Source organism: Schistocerca serialis, chromosome 10, assembly GCF_023864345.2.
Source record: "Schistocerca serialis cubense isolate TAMUIC-IGC-003099 chromosome 10, iqSchSeri2.2, whole genome shotgun sequence".
NCBI lineage: Eukaryota > Metazoa > Arthropoda > Insecta > Orthoptera > Acrididae > Schistocerca > Schistocerca serialis.
Window position 1 is genome coordinate 63,864,381 of NC_064647.1, and position 21,181 is coordinate 63,885,561.

Here is a 21,181-nt window from a genome sequence, read left to right on the forward strand (position 1 = left end):
CGAGTCCAGTTTTAGATTCTGATGCCTCACTTCCGGTTTACTGTATACCTTGCATCTTCTCATTGACGATGAAGCACAGAAATTGCATCCGAATTTAATACAAAAGGCACAATGCCGACTTAAGTACAGGAGGACTGACATTCTCACTTTCTACGATCTGGACCTCTCCTGCGAGTCCAGTTTTAGATTCTGATGCCTCACTTCCGGTTTACTGTATACCTTGCACCTTCTCATTGACGATGAAGCACAGAAATTGCATCCGAATTTAATACAAAAGGCACAATGCCGACTTAAGTACAGGAGGACTGACACTCTCACTTTCTACGATCTGGACCTCTCCTGCGAGTCCAGTTTTAGATTCTGATGCCTCACTTCCGGTTTACTGTATACCTTGCACCTTCTCATTGACGATGAAGCACAGAAATTGCATCCGAATTTAATACAAAACGCACAATGCCGACTTAAGTACAGGAGGACTGACACCCTCACTTTGTACGATCTGGACCTCTCCTGCGAGTCGAGTTTTAGATTCTGATGCCTCACTTCCGGTTTACTGTATACCTTGCACCTTCTCATTGACGATGAAGCACAGAAATTGCATCCGAATTTAATACAAAAGGCACAATGCCGACTTAAGTACAGGAGGACTGACACTCTCACTTTTTACGATCTGGACCTCTCCTGCGAGTCCAGTTTTAGATTCTGATGCCTCACTTCCGGTTTACTGTATACCTTGCACCTTCTCATTGACGATGAAGTACAGAAATTGCATCCGAATTTAATACAAAAGGCACAATGCCGACTTAAGTACAGGAGGACTGACACCCTCACTTTCTACGATCTGGACCTCTCCTGCGAGTCCAGTTTTAGATTCTGATGCCTCACTTCCGGTTTACTGTATACCTTGCACCTTCTCATTGACGATGAAACACAGAAATTGCATCTGAATTTAATACAAAAGGCACAATGCCGACATAAGTACAGGAGGACTGACACTCTCACTTTCTACGATCTGGACATCTCCTGCGAGTCCAGTTTTAGATTCTAATGCCTCACTTCCGGTTTACTGTATACCTTGCCCCTTCTCATTGACGATGAAGCACAGAAATTGCATCCGAATTTAATACAAAAGGCACAATGCCGACTTAAGTACAGGAGGACTGACACTCTCACTTTCTACGATCTGGACCTCTCCTGCGAGTCCAGTTTTAGATTCTGATGCTTCACTTCCGGTTTACTGTATACCTTGCACCTTCTTATTGACGATGAAGCACAGAAATTGCATCCGAATTTAATACAAAAGGCACAATGCCGACTTAAGTACAGGAGGACTGACACTCTCACTTTCTACGATCTGGACCTCTCCTGCGAGTCCAGTTTTAGATTCTGATGCCTCACTTCCGGTTTACTGTATACCTTGCACCTTCTCATTGACGATGAAGCACAGAAATTGCATCCGAATTTAATATAAAAGGCACAATGCCGACTTAAGTACAGGAGGACTGACTCTCTCACTTTCTACGATCAGGACCTCTCCTGCGGGTCCAGTTTTAGATTCTGATGCCTCACTTCCGGTTTACTGTATACCTTGCACCTTCTAATTGACGATGAAGCACAGAAATTGCATCCGAATTAAATACAAAAGGCACAATGCCGACTTAAGTACAGGAGGACTGACACTCTCACTTTCTACGATCTGGACCTCTCCTGCGAGTCCAGTTTTAGATTCTGATGCCTCACTTCCGGTTTACTGTATACCTTGCACCTTCTCATTGACGATGAAGCACAGAAATTACATCCGAATTTAATACAAAAGGCACAATGCCGACTTAAGTACAGGAGGACTGACACTCTCACTTTCTACGATCTGGGCCTCTCCTGCGAGTCCAGTTTTAGATTCTGATGCCTCACTTCCGGTTTACTGTATACCTTGCAGCTTCTCATTGACGATGAAGCACAGAAATTGCATCCGAATTTAATACAAAAGGCACAATGCCGACTTAAGTACAGGAGGACTGACACTCTCACTTTCTACGATCTGGATCTCTCCTGCGAGTCCAGTTTTAGATTCTGATGCCTCACTTCCGGTTTACTGTATACCTTGCACCTTCTCATTGACGATGAAGCACAGAAATTGCATCCGAATTAAATACAAAAGGCACAATGCCGACTTAAGTACAAGAGGACTGACACTCTCACTATCTACGATCTGGACCTCTCCTGTGAGTCCAGTTTTAGATTCTGATGCCTCACTTCCGGTTTACTGTATACCTTGCACCTTCTCATTGACGATGAAGCACAGAAATTGCATCCGAATTTAATACAAAAGGCACAATGCCGACTTAAGTACAGGAGGACTGACACTCTCACTTTCTACGATCTGGACCTCTCCTGCGAGTCCAGTTTTAGATTCTGATGCCTCACTTCCGGTTTACTGTATACCTTGCACCTTCTCATTGACGATGAAGCACAGAAATTGCATCCGAATTTAATACAAAAGGCACAATGCCGACTTAAGTACAGGAGGACTGACACTCTCACTTTCTACGATCTGGACCTCTCCTGCGAGTCCACTTTTAGATTCTGATGCCTCACTTCCGGTTTACTGTATACCTTGCACCTTCTCATTGACGATGAAGCACAGAAATTGCATCCGAATTTAATACAAAAGGCACAATGCCGACTTAAGTACAGGAGGACTGACACTCTCACTTTCTACGATCTGGGCCTCTCCTGCGAGTCCAGTTTTCGATTCTGATGCCTCACTTCCGGTTTACTGTATACCTTGCACCTTCTCATTGACGATGAAGCACAGAAATTGCATCCGAATTTAATACAAAAGGCACAATGCCGACTTAAGTACAGGAGGACTGACACTCTCACTTTCTACGATCTGGACCTCTCCTGCGAGTCCAGTTTTAGATTCTGATGCCTCACTTCCGGTTTACTGTATACCTTGCACCTTCTCATTGACGATGAAGCACAGAAATTGCATCCGAATTTAATACAAAAGGCACAATGCCGACTTAAGTACAGGAGGACTGACACTCTCACTTTCTACGATCTGGACCTCTCCTGCGAGTCCAGTTTTAGATTCTGATGCCTCACTTCCGGTTTACTGTATACCTTGCACCTTCTCATTGACGATGAAGCACAGAAATTGCATCCGAATTTAATACAAAAGGCGCAATGCCGACCTAAGTACAGGAGGACTGACACTCTCACTTTCTACGATCTGGACCTCTCCTGCGAGTCCAGTTTTAGATTCGGATGCCTCACTTCCGGTTTACTGTATACCTTGCACCTTCTCATTGACGATGAAGCACAGAAATTGCATCCGAATTTAATACAAAAGGCACAATGCCGACTTAAGTACAGGAGGACTGACACTCTCTCTTTCTACGATCTGGACCTCTCCTGCGAGTCCAGTTTTAGATTCTGATGCCTCACTTCCGGTTTACTGTATACCCTGCACCTTCTCATTGACGATGAAGCACAGAAATTGCATCCGAATTTAATACAAAAGGCACAATGCCGACTTAAGTACAGGAGGACTGACACTCTCACTTTCTACGATCTGGACCTCTCCTGCGAGTCCAGTTTTAGATTCTGATGCCTCACTTCCGGTTTACTGTATACCTTGCACCTTCTCATTGACGATGAAGCACAGAAATTGCATCCGAATTTAATACAAAAGGCACAATGCCGACTTAAGTACAGGAGGACTGACACTCTCACTTTCTACGATCTGGACCTCTCCTGCGAGTCCAGTTTTAGATTCTGATGCCTCACTTCCGGTTTACTGTATACCTTGCACCTTCTCATTGACGATGAAGCACAGAAATTGCATCCGAATTTAATACAAAAGGCACAATGCCGACTTAAGTACAGGAGGACTGACACTCTCACTTTCTACGATCTGGACCACTCCTGCGAGTCCAGTTTTAGATTCTGATGCCTCACTTCCGGTTTACTGTATACCTTGCACCTTCTCATTGACGATGAAGCACAGAAATTGCATCCGAATTTAATACAAAAGGCACAATGCCGACTTAAGTACAGGAGGACTGACACTCTCACTTTCTACGATCTGGACCTCTCCTGCGAGTCCAGTTTTAGATTCTGATGCCTCACTTCCGGTTTACTGTATACCTTGCACCTTCTCATTGACGATGAAGCACAGAAATTGCATCCGAATTTAATACAAAAGGCACAATGCCGACTTAAGTACAGGAGGACTGACACTCTCACTTTCTACGATCTGGACCTCTCCTGCGAGTCCAGTTTTAGATTCTGATGCCTCACTTCCGGTTTACTGTATACCTTGCACCTTCTCATTGACGATGAAGCACAGAAATTGCATCCGGATTTAATAGAAAAGGCACAATGCCGACTTAAGTACAGGAGGACTGACACTCTCACTATCTACGATCTGGACCTCTCCTGCGAGTCCAGTTTTAGATTCTGATGCCTCACTTCCGGTTTACTGTATACCTTGCACCTTCTCATTGACGATGAAGCACAGAAATTGCATTGGAATTTAATACAAAAGGCACAATGCCCACTTAAGTACAGGAGGACTGACACTCTCACTTTCTACGATCTGGACCTCTCCTGCGAGTCCAGTTTTAGATTCTGATGCCTCACTTCCGGTTTACTGTATACCTTGCACCTTCTCATTGACGATGAAGCACAGAAATTGCATCCGAATTTAATACAAAAGGAAAAATGCCGACTTAAGTACAGGAGGACTGACACTCTCACTTTCTACGATCTGGACCTCTCCTGCGAGTCCAGTTTTAGATTCTGATGCCTCACTTCCGGTTTACTGTATACCTTGCACCTTCTCATTGACGATGAAGCACAGAAATTGCATCCGAATTTAATACAAAAGGCACAATGCCGACTTAAATACAGAAGGACTGACACTCTCACTTTCTACGATCTGGACCTCTCCTGCGAGTCCAGTTTTAGATTCTGATGCCTCACTTCCGGTTTACTGTATACCTTGCATCTTCTCATTGACGATGAAGCACAGAAATTGCATCCGAATTTAATACAAAAGGCACAATGCCGACTTAAGTACAGGAGGACTGACACTCTCACTTTCTACGATCTGGACCTCTCCTGCGAGTCCAGTTTTAGATTCTGATGCCTCACTTCCGGTTTACTGTATACCTTGCACCTTCTCATTGACGATGAAGCACAGAAATTGCATCCGAATTTAATACAAAAGGCACAATGCCGACTTAAGTACAGGAGGACTGACACTCTCACTTTCTACGATCTGGACCTCTCCTGCGAGTCCAGTTTTAGATTCTGATGCCTCACTTCCAGTTTACTGTATACCTTGCACCTTCTCATTGACGATGAAGCACAGAAATTGCATCCGAATTTAATACAAAAGGCACAATGCCGACTTAAGTACAGGAGGACTGACACTCTCACTTTCTACGATCTGGACCTCTCCTGCGAGTCCAGTTTTAGATTCTGATGCCTCACTTCCGGTTTACTGTATACCTTGCACCTTCTCATTGACGATGAAGCACAGAAATTGCATCCGAATTTAATACAAAAGGCACAATGCCGACTTAAGTACAGGAGGACTGACACTCTCACTTTCTACGATCTGGACCTCTCCTCCGAGTCCAGTTTTAGATTCTGATGCCTCACTTCCGGTTTACTGTATACCTTGCACCTTCTCATTGACGATGAAGCACAAAAATTGCATCCGAATTTAATACAAAAGGCACAATGCCGACTTAAGTACAGGAGGACTGACACTCTCACTTTCTACGATCTGGACCTCTCCTGCGAGTCCAGTTTTAGATTCTGATGCCTCACTTTCGGTTTACTGTATACCTTGCACCTTCTCATTGACGATGAAGCACAGAAATTGTATCCGAATTTAATGCAAAAGGCACAATGCCGACTTAAGTACAGGAGGACTGACACTCTCACTTTCTACGATCTGGACCTCTCCTGCGAGTCCAGTTTTAGATTCTGATGCCTCACTTCCGGTTTACTGTATACCTTGCACCTTCTCATTGACGATGAAGCACAGAAATTGCATCCGAATTTAATAGAAAAGGCACAATGCCGACTTAAGTACAGGAGGACTGACACTCTCACTTTCCACAATCTGGACCTCTCCTGCGAGTCCAGTTTTAGATTCTGATGCCTCACTTCCGGTTTACTGTATACCTTGCACCTTCTCATTGACGATGAAGCACAGGAATTGCATCCGAATTTAATACAAAAGGCACAATGCCGACTTAAGTACAGGAGGACTGACACTCTCACTTTCTACGATCTGGACCTCTCCTGCGAGTCCAGTTTTAGATTCTGATGCCTCACTTCCGGTTTACTGTATACCTTGCACCTTCTCATTGACGATGAAGCACAGAAATTGCATCCGAATTTAATACAAAAGGCACAATGCCGACTTAAGTACAGGAGGACTGACACTCTCACTTTATGCGATCTGGACATCTCCTGCGAGTCCAGTTTTAGATTCTGATGCCTCACTTCCGGTTTACTGAATACCTTGCACCTTCTCATTGACGATGAAGCACAGAAATTGCATCCGAATTTAATACAAAAGGCACAATGCCGACCTAAGTACAGGAGGACTGACACTCTCACTTTCTACGATCTGGACCTCTCCTGCGAGTCCAGTTTTAGATTCTGATGCCTCACTTCCGGTTTACTGTATACCTTGCACCTTCTCATTGACGATGAAGCACAGAAATTGCATCCGAATTTAATACAAAAGGCACAATGCTGACTTAAGTACAGGAGGACTGACACTCTCACTTTCTACGATCTGGACCAGTCCTGCGAGTCCAGTTTTAGATTCTGATGCCTCACTTCCGGTTTACTGTATACCTTGCATCTTATCATTGACGATGAAGCACAGAAATTGCATCCGAATTTAATACAAAAGGCACAATGCCGACTTAAGTACAGGAGGACTGACACTCTCACTTTCTACGATCTGGACCTCTCCTGCGAGTCCAGTTTTAGATTCTGATGCCTCACTTCCGGTTTACTGTATACCTTGCACCTTCTCATTGACGATGAAGCACAGAAATTGCATCCGAATTTAATACAAAAGGCACAATGCCGACTTAAGTACAGGAGGACTGACACTCTCACTTTCTACGATCTGGACCTCTCCTGCGAGTCCAGTTTTAGATTCTGATGCCTCACTTTCGGTTTACTGTATACCTTGCACCTTCTCATTGACGATAAAGCACAGAAATTGCATCCGAATTTAATACAAAAGGCACAATGCCGACTTAAGTACAGGAGGACTGACACTCTCACTTTCTACGATCTGGACCTCTCCTGCGAGTCCAGTTTTAGATTCTGATGCCTCACTTCCGGTTTACTGTATACCTTGCACCTTCTCATTGACGATGAAGCACAGAAATTGCATCCGAATTTAATACAAAAGGCACAATGCCGACTTAAGTACAGGAGGACTGACACTCTCACTTTCTACGATCTGGACCTCTCCTGCGAGTCCAGTTTTAGATTCTGATGCCTCACTTCCGGTTTACTGTATACCTTGCACCTTCTCATTGACGATGAAGCACAGAACTTGCATCCGAATTTAATACAAAAGGCACAATGCCGACTTATGTACAGGAGGACTGACACTCTCACTTTCTACGATCTGGACCTCTCCTGCGAGTCCAGTTTTAGATTATGATGCCTCACTTCCGGTTTACTGTATACCTTGCACCTTCTCATTGACGATGAAGCACAGAAATTTCATACGAATTTAATACAAAAGGCACAATGCCGACTTAAGTACAGGAGGACTGACACTCTCACTTTATACGATCTGGACCTCTCCTGCGAGTCCAGTTTTAGATTCTGATGCCTCACTTCCGGTTTACTGTATACCTTGCACCTTCTCATTGACGATGAAGCACAGAAATTGCATCTGAATTTAATACAAAAGGCACAATGCCGACTTAAGTACAGGAGGACTGACACTCTCACTTTCTCGATCTGGAGCTCTCCTGCGAGTCCAGTTTTAGATTCTGATGAATCACTTCCGGTTTACTGTATACCTTGCACCTTCTCATTGACGATGAAGCACAGAAATTGCATCCGAATTTAATACAAAAGGCACAATGCCGACTTAAGTACAGGAGGACTGACACTCTCACTTTCTACGATCTGGACCTCTCCTGCGAGTCCAGTTTTAGATTCTGATGCCTCACTTCCGGTTTACTGTATACCTTGCACCTTCTCATTGACGATGAAGCACAGAAATTGCATCCGAATTTAATACAAAAGGCACAATGCCGACTTAAGTACAGGAGGACTGACACTCTCACTTTCTACGATCTGGACCTCTCCTGCAAGTCCAGTTTTTGATTCTGATGCCTCACTTCCGGTTTACTGTATACCTTGCACCTTCTCATTGACGATGAAGCACAGAAATTGCATCCGAATTTAATACAAAAAGCATAATGCCGACTTAAGTACAGGAGGACTGACACTCTCACTTTCTACGATCTGGACCTCTCCTGCGAGTCCAGTTTTAGATTCTGATGCCTCACTTCCGGTTTACTGTATACCTTGCACCTTTGCAATGACGATGAAGCACAGAAATTAAATCCGAATTTAATACAAAAGGCACAATGCCGACTTAAGTACAGAAGGACTGACACTCTCACTTTCTACGATCTGGACCTCTCCTGCGAGTCCAGTTTTAGATTCTGATGCCTCACTTCCGGTTTACTGTATACCTTGCACCTTCTCATTGACGATGAAGCACAGAAATTGCATCCGAATTTAATACAAAAGGCACAATGCCGACTTAAGTACAGGAGGACTGACACTCTCACTTTCTACGATCTGGACCTCTCCTGCGAGTCCAGTTATAGATTATGATGCCTCACTTCCGGTTTACTGTATACCTTGCACCTTCTCATTGACGATGAAGCACAGAAATAGCATCCGAATTTAATACAAAAGGCACAATGCCGACTTAAGTACAGGAGGACTGACACTCTCACTTTCTACGATCTGGGCCACTCCTGCGAGTCCAGTTTTAGATTCTGATGCCTCACTTCCGGTTTACTGTATACCTTGCACCTTCTCATTGACGATGAAGCACAGAAATTGCATCCGAATTAAATACAAAAGGCACAATGCCGACTTAAGTACAGGATGACTGACACTCTCACTTTCTACGATCTGGACCTCTCCTGCGAGTCCAGTTTTAGATTCTGATGCCTCACTTCCGGTTTACTGTATACCTTGCACCTTCTCATTGACGATGAAGCACAGAAATTGCATCCGAATTTAATACAAAAGGCACAATGCCGACTTAAGTACAGGAGGACTGACACTCTCACTTTCTACGATCTGGACCTCTCCTGCAAGTCCAGTTTTTGATTCTGATGCCTCACTTCCGGTTTACTGTATACCTTGCACCTTCTCATTGACGATGAAGCACAGAAATTGCATCCGAATTTAATACAAAAAGCATAATGCCGACTTAAGTACAGGAGGACTGACACTCTCACTTTCTACGATCTGGACCTCTCCTGCGAGTCCAGTTTTAGATTCTGATGCCTCACTTCCGGTTTACTGTATACCTTGCACCTTTGCAATGACGATGAAGCACAGAAATTAAATCCGAATTTAATACAAAAGGCACAATGCCGACTTAAGTACAGAAGGACTGACACTCTCACTTTCTACGATCTGGACCTCTCCTGCGAGTCCAGTTTTAGATTCTGATGCCTCACTTCCGGTTTACTGTATACCTTGCACCTTCTCATTGACGATGAAGCACAGAAATTGCATCCGAATTTAATACAAAAGGCACAATGCCGACTTAAGTACAGGAGGACTGACACTCTCACTTTCTACGATCTGGACCTCTCCTGCGAGTCCAGTTTTAGATTCTGATGCCTCACTTCCGGTTTGCTGTATACCTTGCACATTCGCATTGACGATGAAGCACAGAAATTGCATCCGAATTTAATACAAAAGGCACAATGCCGACTTAAGTACAGGAGGACTGACACTCTCACTTTCTACGATCTGGACCTCTCCTGCGAGTCCAGTTTTAGATTCTGATGCCTCACTTCCGGTTTACTGTATACCTTGCACCTTCTCATTGACGATGAAGCACAGAAATTGCATCCGAATTTAATACAAAAGGCACAATGCCGACTTAAGTACAGGAGGACTGACACTCTCACTTTCTACGATCTGGACCTCTCATGCGAGTCCAGTTTTAGATTCTGATGCCTCACTTCCGGTTTACTGTATACCTTGCACCTTCTCATTGACGATGAAGCACAGAAATTGCATCCGAATTTAATACAAAAGGCACAATGCCGACTTAAGTACAGGAGGACTGACACTCTCACTTTCTACGATCTGGACCTCTCCTGCGAGTCCAGTTTTAGATTCTGATGCCTCACTTCCGGTTTACTGTATACCTTGCACCTTCTCATTGACGATGAAGCACAGAAATTGCATCCGAATTTAATACAAAAGGCACAATGCCGACTTAAGTACAGGAGGACTGACACTCTCACTTTCTACGATCTGGACCTCTCCTGCAAGTCCAGTTTTTGATTCTGATGCCTCACTTCCGGTTTACTGTATACCTTGCACCTTCTCATTGACGATGAAGCACAGAAATTGCATCCGAATTTAATACAAAAAGCATAATGCCGACTTAAGTACAGGAGGACTGACACTCTCACTTTCTACGATCTGGACCTCTCCTGCGAGTCCAGTTTTAGATTCTGATGCCTCACTTCCGGTTTACTGTATACCTTGCACCTTTGCAATGACGATGAAGCACAGAAATTAAATCCGAATTTAATACAAAAGGCACAATGCCGACTTAAGTACAGAAGGACTGACACTCTCACTTTCTACGATCTGGACCTCTCCTGCGAGTCCAGTTTTAGATTCTGATGCCTCACTTCCGGTTTACTGTATACCTTGCACCTTCTCATTGACGATGAAGCACAGAAATTGCATCCGAATTTAATACAAAAGGCACAATGCCGACTTAAGTACAGGAGGACTGACACTCTCACTTTCTACGATCTGGACCTCTCCTGCGAGTCCAGTTTTAGATTCTGATGCCTCACTTCCGGTTTGCTGTATACCTTGCACATTCGCATTGACGATGAAGCACAGAAATTGCATCCGAATTTAATACAAAAGGCACAATGCCGACTTAAGTACAGGAGGACTGACACTCTCACTTTCTACGATCTGGACCTCTCCTGCGAGTCCAGTTTTAGATTCTGATGCCTCACTTCCGGTTTACTGTATACCTTGCACCTTCTCATTGACGATGAAGCACAGAAATTGCATCCGAATTTAATACAAAAGGCACAATGCCGACTTAAGTACAGGAGGACTGACACTCTCACTTTCTACGATCTGGACCTCTCATGCGAGTCCAGTTTTAGATTCTGATGCCTCACTTCCGGTTTACTGTATACCTTGCACCTTCTCATTGACGATGAAGCACAGAAATTGCATCCGAATTTAATACAAAAGGCACAATGCCGACTTAAGTACAGGAGGACTGACACTCTCACTTTCTACGATCTGGACCTCTCCTGCGAGTCCAGTTTTAGATTCTGATGCCTCACTTCCGGTTTACTGTATACCTTGCACCTTCTCATTGACGATGAAGCACAGAAATTGCATCCGAATTTAATACAAAAGGCACAATGCCGACTTAAGTACAGGAGGACTGACACTCTCACTTTCTACGATCTGGACCTCTCCTGCGAGTCCAGTTTTAGATTCTGATGCCTCACTTCCGGTTTACTGTATACCTTGCACCTTCTCATTGACGATGAAGCACAGAAATTGCATCCGAATTTAATACAAAAGGCACAATGCCGACTTAAGTACAGGAGGACTGCCACTCTCACTTTCTACGATCTGGACCTCTCCTGCGAGTCCAGTTTTAGATTCTGATGCCTCACTTCCGGTTTACTGTATACCTTGCACCTTCTCATTGACGACGAAGCACAGAAATTGCATCCGAATTTAATACAAAAGGCACAATGCCGACTTAAGTACAGGAGGACTGACACTCTCACTTTCTACGATCTGGACCTCTCCTGCGAGTCCAGTTTTAGATTCTGATGCCTCACTTCCGGTTTACTGTATACCTTGCACCTTCTCATTGACGATGAAGCACAGAAATTGCATCCGAATTTAATACAAAAGGCACAATGCCGACTTAAGTACAGGAGGACTGACACTCTCACTTTCTACGATCTGGACCTCTCCTGCAAGTCCAGTTTTTGATTCTGATGCCTCACTTCCGGTTTACTGTATACCTTGCACCTTCTCATTGACGATGAAGCACAGAAATTGCATCCGAATTTAATACAAAAGTCACAATGCCGACTTAAGTACAGGAGGACTGACACTCTCACTTTCTACGATCTGGACCTATCCTGCGAGTCCAGTTTTAGATTCTGATGCCTCACTTCCGGTATCCTGTATACCTTAAACCTTCTCATTGACGATGAAGCACAGAAATTTCATCCGAATTTAATACAAAAGGCACAATGCCGAATTAAGTACAGGAGGACTGACACTCTCACTTTCTACGATCTGGACCTCTCCTGCGAGTCCAGATTTAGATTCTGATGCCTCACTTCCGGTTTACTGTATACCTTGCACCTTCTCATTGACGATGAAGCACAGAAATTGCATCCGTGTTTAATACAAAAGGCACAATGTCGACTTAAGTACAGGAGGACAGACACTCTCACTTTCTACGATCTGGACCTCTCCTGCGAGTCCAGTTTTAGATTCTGATGCCTCACTTCCGTTTTACTGTATACCTTGCACCTTCTCATTGACGATGAAGCACAGAAATTGCATCCGAATTTAATACAAAAGGCACAATGCCGACTTAAGTACAGGAGGACTGACACTCTCACTTTCTACGATCTGGACCTCTCCTGCGAGTCCAGTTTTAGATTCTGATGCCTCACTTCCGGTTTACTGTATACCTTGCACCTTCTCATTGACGATGAAGCACAGAAATTGCATCCGAATTTAATACAAAAGGCACAATGCCGACTTAAGTACAGGAGGACTGACACTCTCACTTTCTACGATCTGGACCTCTCCTGCGAGTCCAGTTTTAGATTCTGATGCCTCACTTCCGGTTTACTGTATACCTTGCACCTTCTCATTGACGATGAAGCACAGAAATTGCATCCGAATTTAATACAAAAGGCACAATGCCGACTTAAGTACAGGAGGACTGACACTCTTACTTTCTACGATCTGGACCTCTCCTGCGAGTCCAGTTTTAGATTCTGATGCCTCACTTCCGGTTTACTGTATACCTTGCACCTCCTCATTGACGATGAAGCACAGAAATTGCATCCGAATTTAATACAAAAGGCACAATGCCGACTTAAGTACAGGAGGACTGACACTCTCACTTTCTACGATCTGGACGTCTCCTGCGAGTCCAGTTTTAGATTCTGATGAATCACTTCCGGTTTACTGTATACCTTGCAGCTTCTCATTGACGATGAAGCACAGAAATTGCATCCGAATTTAATACAAAAGGCACAATGCCGACTTAAGTACAGGAGGACTGACACTCTCACTTTCTACGATCTGGACCTCTCCTGCGAGTCCAGTTTTAGATTCTGATGCCTCACTTCCGGTTTACTGTATACCTTGCACCTTCTCATTGACGATGAAGCACAGAAATTGCATCCGAATTTAATACAAAAGGCACAATGCCGACTTAAGTACAGGAGGACTGACACTCTCACTTTCTACGATCTGGACCTCTCCTGCGAGTCCAGTTTTAGATAATGATGCCTCACTTCCGGTTTACTGTATACCTTGCACCTTCTCATTGACGATGAAGCACAGAAATTGCATCCGAATTTAATACAAAAGGCACAATGCCGACTTAAGTACAGGAGGACTGACACTCTCACTTTCTACGATCTGGACCTCTCCTGCGAGTCCAGTTTTAGATTCTGATGCCTCACTTCCGGTTTACTGTATACCTTGCACCTTCTCATTGACGATGAAGCACAGAAATTGCATCCGAATTTAATACAAAAGGCACAATGCCGACTTAAGTACAGGAGGACTGCCACTCTCTCTTTCTACGATCTGGACCTCTCCTGCGAGTCCAGTTTTAGATTCTGATGCCTCACTTCCGGTTTACTGTATACCTTGCACCTTCTCATTGACGACGAAGCACATAAATTGCATCCGAATTTAATACAAAAGGCACAATGCCGACATAAGTACAGGAGGACTGACACTCTCACTTTCTACGATCTGGACCTCTCCTGCGAGTCCAGTTTTAGATTCTGATGCCTCACTTCCGGTTTACTGTATACCTTGCACCTTCTCATTGACGATGAAGCACAGAAATTGCATCCGAATTTAATACAAAAGGCACAATGCCGACTTAAGTACAGGAGGACTGACACTCTCACTTTCTACGATCTGGACCTCTCCTGCAAGTCCAGTTTTTGATTCTGATGCTTCACTTCCGGTTTACTGTATACCTTGCACCTTCTCATTGACGATGAAGCACAGAAATTGCATCCGAATTTAATACAAAAGTCACAATGCCGACTTAAGTACAGGAGGACTGACACTCTCACTTTCTACGATCTGGACCTATCCTGCGAGTCCAGTTTTAGATTCTGATGCCTCACTTCCGGTATACTGTATACCTTAAACCTTCTCATTGACTATGAAGCACAGAAATTTCATCCGAATTTAATACAAAAGGCACAATGCCGACTTAAGTACAGGAGGACTGACACTCTCACTTTCTACGATCTGGACCTCTCCTGCGAGTCCAGATTTAGATTCTGATGCCTCACTTCCGGTTTACTGTATACCTTGCACCTTCTCATTGACGATGAAGCACAGAAATTGCATCTGTGTTTAATACAAAAGGCACAATGTCGACTTAAGTACAGGAGGACAGACACTCTCACTTTCTACGATCTGGACCTCTCCTGCGAGTCCAGTTTTAGATTCTGATGCCTCACTTCCGTTTTACTGTATACCTTGCACCTTCTCATTGACGATGAAGCACAGAAATTGCATCCGAATTTAATACAAAAGGCACAATGCCGACTTAAGTACAGGAGGACTGACACTCTCACTTTCTACGATCTGGACCTCTCCTGCGAGTCGAGTTTTAGATTCTGATGCCTCACTTCCGGGTTACTGTATACCTTGCACCTTCTCCTTGACGATGAAGCACAGAAATTGCATCCGAATTTAATACAAAAGGCACAATGCCGACTTAAGTACAGGAGGACTGACACTCTCACTTTCTACGATCTGGACCTCTCCTGCGAGTCCAGTTTTAGATTCTGATGCCTCACTTCCGGTTTACTGTATACCTTGCACCTTCTCATTGACGATGAAGCACAGAAATTGCATCCGAATTTAATACAAAAGGCACAATGCCGACTTAAGTACAGGAGGACTGACACTCTCACTTTCTACGATCTGGACCTCTCCTGCGAGTCCAGTTTTAGATTCTGATGCCTCACTTCCGGTTTACGTTATACCTTGCACCTTCTCATTGACGATGAAGCACAGAAATTGCATCCGAATTTAACACAAAAGGCACAATGCCGACTTAAGTACAGGAGGACTGACACTCTCACTTTCTACGATCTGGACCTCTCCTGCGAGTCCAGTTTTAGATTCTGATGCCTCACTTCCGGTTTACTGTATACCTTCCACCTTCGCATTGACGATGAAGCACAGAAATTGCATCCGAATGTAATACAAAAGGCACAATGCCGACTTAAGTACAGGAGGACTGACACTCTCACTTTCTACGATCTGGACCTCTCCTGCGAGTCCAGTTTTAGATTCTGATGCCTCACTTCCGGTTTACTGTATACCTTGCACCTTCTCATTGACGATGAAGCACAGAAATTGCATCCGAATTTAATACAAAAGGAACAATGCCGACATAAGTACAGGAGGACTGACACTCTCACTTTCTACGATCTGGACCTCTCCTGCGAGTCCGGTTTTAGATTCTGATGCCTCACTTCCGGTTTACAGTATACCTTGCACCTTCTCATTGACGATGAAGCACAGAAATTGCATCCGAATTTAATACAAAAGGCACAATGCCGACTTAAGTACAGGAGGACTGACACTCTCACTTTCTACGATCTGGACCTCTCCTGCGAGTCCAGTTTTAGATTCTGATGCCTCACTTCCGGTTTACTGTATACCTTGCACCTTCTCATTGACGATGAAGCACAGAAATTGCATCCGAATTTAATACAAAAGGCACAATGCCGACTTAAGTACAGGAGGACTGACACTCTCACTTTCTACGATCTGGACGTCTCCTGCGAGTCCAGTTTTAGATTCTGATGAATCACTTCCGGTTTACTGTATACCTTGCACCTTCTCATTGACGATGAAGCACAGAAATTGCATCCGAATTTAATACAAAAGGCACAATGCCGACTTAAGTACAGGAGGACTGACACTCTCACTTTCTACGATCTGGACCTCTCCTGTGAGTCCATTTTTAGATTCTGATGCCTCACTTTCGGTTTACTGCATACCTTGCACCTTCTCATTGACGATGAAGCACAGAAATTGCATCCGAATTTAATACAAAAGGCACAATGCCGACTTAAGTACAGGAGGACTGAAACTCTCACTTTCTACGATCTGGACCTCTCCTGCGAGTCCAGTTTTAGATTCTGATGCCTCACTTCCGGTTTGCTGTATACTTTGCACATTCGCATTGACGATGAAGCACAGAAATTGCATCCGAACTTAATACAAAAGGCACAATGCCGACTTAAGTACAGGAGGACTGACACTCTCACTTTCTACGATCTGGACCTCTCCTGCGAGTCCAGTTTTAGATTCTGATGCCTCACTTCCGGTTTACTGTATACCTTGCACCTTCTCATTGACGATGAAGCACAGAAATTGCATCCGAATTTAACACAAAAGGCACAATGCCGACTTAAGTACAGGAGGACTGACACTCTCACTTTCTACGATCTGGACCTCTCCTGCGAGTCCAGTTTTAGATTCTGATGCCTCACTTCCGGTTTACTGTATACCTTCCACCTTCGCATTGACGATGAAGCACAGAAATTGCATCCGAATTTAATACAAAAGGCACAATGCCGACTTAAGTACAGGAGGACTGACACTCTCACTTTCTACGATCTGGACCTCTCCTGCGAGTCCAGTTTTAGATTCTGATGCCTCACTTCCGGTTTACTGTATACCTTGCACCTTCTCATTGACGATGAAGCACAGAAATTGCATCCGAATTTAATACAAAAGGCACAATGCCGACATAAGTACAGGAGGACTGACAGTCTCACTTTCTACGATCTGGACCTCTCCTGCGAGTCCAGTTTTAGATTCTGATGCCTCACTTCAGGTTTACTGTATACCTTGCACCTTCTCATTGACGATGAAGCACAGAAATTGCATCCGAATTTAATACAAAAGGCACAATGCCGACTTAAGTACAGGAGGACTGACACTCTCACTTTCTACGATCTGGACCTCTCCTGCGAGTCCAGTTTTAGATTCTGATGCCTCACTTCCGGTTTACTGTATACCTTGCACCTTCTCATTGACGATGAAGCACAGAAATTGCATCCGAATTTAATACAAAAGGCACAATGCCGACTTAAGTACAGGAGGACTGACACTCTCACTTTCTACGATCTGGACCTCTCCTGCAAGTCCAGTTTTAGATTCTGATGAATCACTTCCGGTTTAATGTATACCTTGCACCTTCTCATTGACGATGAAGCACAGAAATTGCATCCGAATTTAATACAAAAGGCACAATGCCGACTTAAGTACAGGAGGACTGACACTCTCACTTTCTACGATCTGGACCGGTCCTGCGAGTCCAGTTTTAGATTCTGATGCCTCACTTCCTGTTTACTGTATACCTTGCACCTTCTCATTGACGATGAAGCACAGAAATTGCATCCGAATTTAATACAAAAGGCACAATGCCGACTTAAGTACAGGAGGACTGACACTCTCACTTCCTACGATCTGGACCTCTCCTGCGAGTCGAGTTTTAGATTCTGATGCCTCACTTCCGGTTTACTGTATACCTTGCACATTCTCATTGACGATGAAGCACAGAAATTGCATCCGAATTTAATACAAAAGGCACAATGCCGACTTAAGTACAGGAGGACTGACACTCTCACTTTCTACGATCTGGACCTCTCCTGCGAGTCCAGTTTTAGATTCTGATGCCTCACTTCCGGTTTACTGTATACCTTGCACCTTCTCATTGACGATGAAGCACAGAAATTGCATCCGAATTTAATACAAAAGGCACAATGCCGACTTAAGTACAGGAGGACTGACACTCTCACTTTCTACGATCTGACCCTCTCCTGCGAGTCCAGTTTTAGATTCTGATGCCTCACTTCCGGTTTACTGTATACCTTGCACCTTCTCATTGACGATGAAGCACAGAAATTGCATCCGAATGTAATACAAAAGGCACAATGCCGACTTAAGTACAGGAGGACTGACACTCTCACTTTCTACGATCTGAACCTCTCCTGCGAGTCCAGTTTTAGATTCTGATGCCTCACTTCCGGTTTACTGTATACCTTGCACCTTCTCATTGACGATGAAGCACAGAAATTGCATCCGAATTTAATACAAAAGGCACAATGCCGACTTAAGTACAGGAGGACTGACACTCTCACTTTCTACGATCTGGACCTCTCCTGCGAGTCCAGTTTTAGATTCTGATGCCTCCCTTCCGGTTTACTGTATACCCTGCACCTTCTCATTGACGATGAAGCACAGAAATTGCATTCGAATTTAATACAAAAGGCACAATGCCGACTTAAGTACAGGAGGACTGACACTCTCACTTTCTGCGATCTGGACCTCTCCTGCGAGTCCAGTTTTAGATTCTGATGCCTCACTTCCGGTTTACTGTATACCTTGCACCTTCTCATTGACGATGAAGCACAGAAATTGCATCCGAATTTAATACAAAAGCCACAATGCCGACTTAAGTACAGGAGGACTGACACTCTCACTTTCTACGATCTGGACCTCTCCTGCGAGTCCAGTTTTAGATTCTGATGCCTCACTTCCGGTTTACTGTATACCTTGCACCTTCTCATTGACGATGAAGCACAGAAATTGCATCCGAATTTAATACAAAAGGCACAATGCCGACCTAAGTACAGGAGGACTGGCACTCTCACTTTCTACGATCTGGACCTCTCCTGCGAGTCCAGTTTTAGATTCTGATGTCTCACTTCCGGTTTACTGTATACCTTGCACCTTCTCATTGACGATGAAGCACAGAAATTGCATCCGAATTTAATACAAAAGGCACAATGCCGACTTAAGTACAGGAGGACTGACACTCTCACTTTCCACGATCTGGACCTCTCCTGCGAGTCCAGTTTTAGATTCTGATGCCTCACTTCCGGTTTACTGTATACCTTGCACCTTCTCATTGACGATGAAGCACAGAAATTGCATCCGAATTTAATACAAAAGGCACAATGCCGACTTAAGTACAGGAGGACTGACACTCTCACTTTCTACGATCTGGACCTCTCCTGCGAGTCCAGTTTTAGATTCTGATGCCTCACTTCCGGTTTACTGTATACCTTGCACCTTCTCATTGACGATGAAGCACAGAAATTGCATCCGAATTTAATACAAAAGGCACAATGCCGACTTAAGTACAGGAGGACTGACACTCTCACTTTCCACGATCTGGACCTCTCCTGCGAGTCCAGTTTTAGATTCTGATGCCTCACATCCGGTTTACTTTATACCTTGCACCTTCTCATTGACTATGAAGCACAGAAATTGCATCCGAATTTAATACAAAAGGCACAATGCCGACTTAAGTACAGGAGGACTGACACTCTCACTTTCTACGATCTGGGTCTCTCCTGCGAGTCCAGTTTTAGATTCTGATGCCTCACTTCGGTTTACTGTATACCTTGCACCTTCTCATTGACGATGAAGCACTGAAATTGCATCCGAATTTAATACAAAAGGCACAATGCCGACTTAAGTACAGGAGGACTGACACTCTCACTTTCTACGATCTGGACCTCTCCTGCGAGTCCAGTTTTAGATTCTGATGCCTCACTTCCGGTTTACTGTATACCTTGCACCTTCTCATTGACGATGAAGCACAGAAATTGCATCCGAATTTAATACAAAATGCACAATGCCGACTTAAGTACAGGAGGACTGACACTCACACTTTCTACGATCTGGACCTCTCCTGCGAGTCCAGTTTTAGATTCTGATGCCTCACTTCCGGTTTACTGTATACCTTCCACCTTCGCATTGACGATGAAGCACAGAAATTGCATCCGAATTTAATACAAAAGGCACAATGCCGACTTAAGTACAGGAGGACTGACACTCTCACTTTCTACGATCTGGACCTCTCCTGCGAGTCCAGTTTTAGATTCTGATGCCTCACTTCCGGTTTACTGTATACCTTGCGCCTTCTCATTGACGATGAAGCACAGAAATTGCATCCGAATTTAATACAAAAGGCACAATGCCGACATAAGTACAGGAGGACTGACAGTCTCACTTTCTACGATCTGGACCTCTCCTGCGAGTCCAGTTTTAGATTCTGATGCCTCACTTCAGGTTTACTGTATACCTTGCACCTTCTCATTGACGATGAAGCACAGAAATTGCATCCGAATTTAATACAAAAGGCACAATGCCGACTTAAGTACAGGAGGACTGACACTCTCACTTTCTACGATCTGGACCTCTCCTGCGAGTCCAGTTTTAGATTCTGATGCCTCACTTCCGGTTTACTGTATACCTTGCACCTTCTCATTGACGATGAAGCACAGAAATTGCATCCGAATTTAATACAAAAGGCACAATGCCGACTTAAGTACAGGAGGACTGACACTCTCACTTTCTACGATCTGGACCGGTTCTGCGAGTCCAGTTAGAGATTCTGATGCCTCACTTCCTGTTTACTGTATACCTTGCACCTTCTCATTGACGATGAAGCACAGAAATTGCATCCGAATGTAATACAAAAGGCACAATGCCGACTTAAGTACAGCAGGACTGACACTCTCACTTC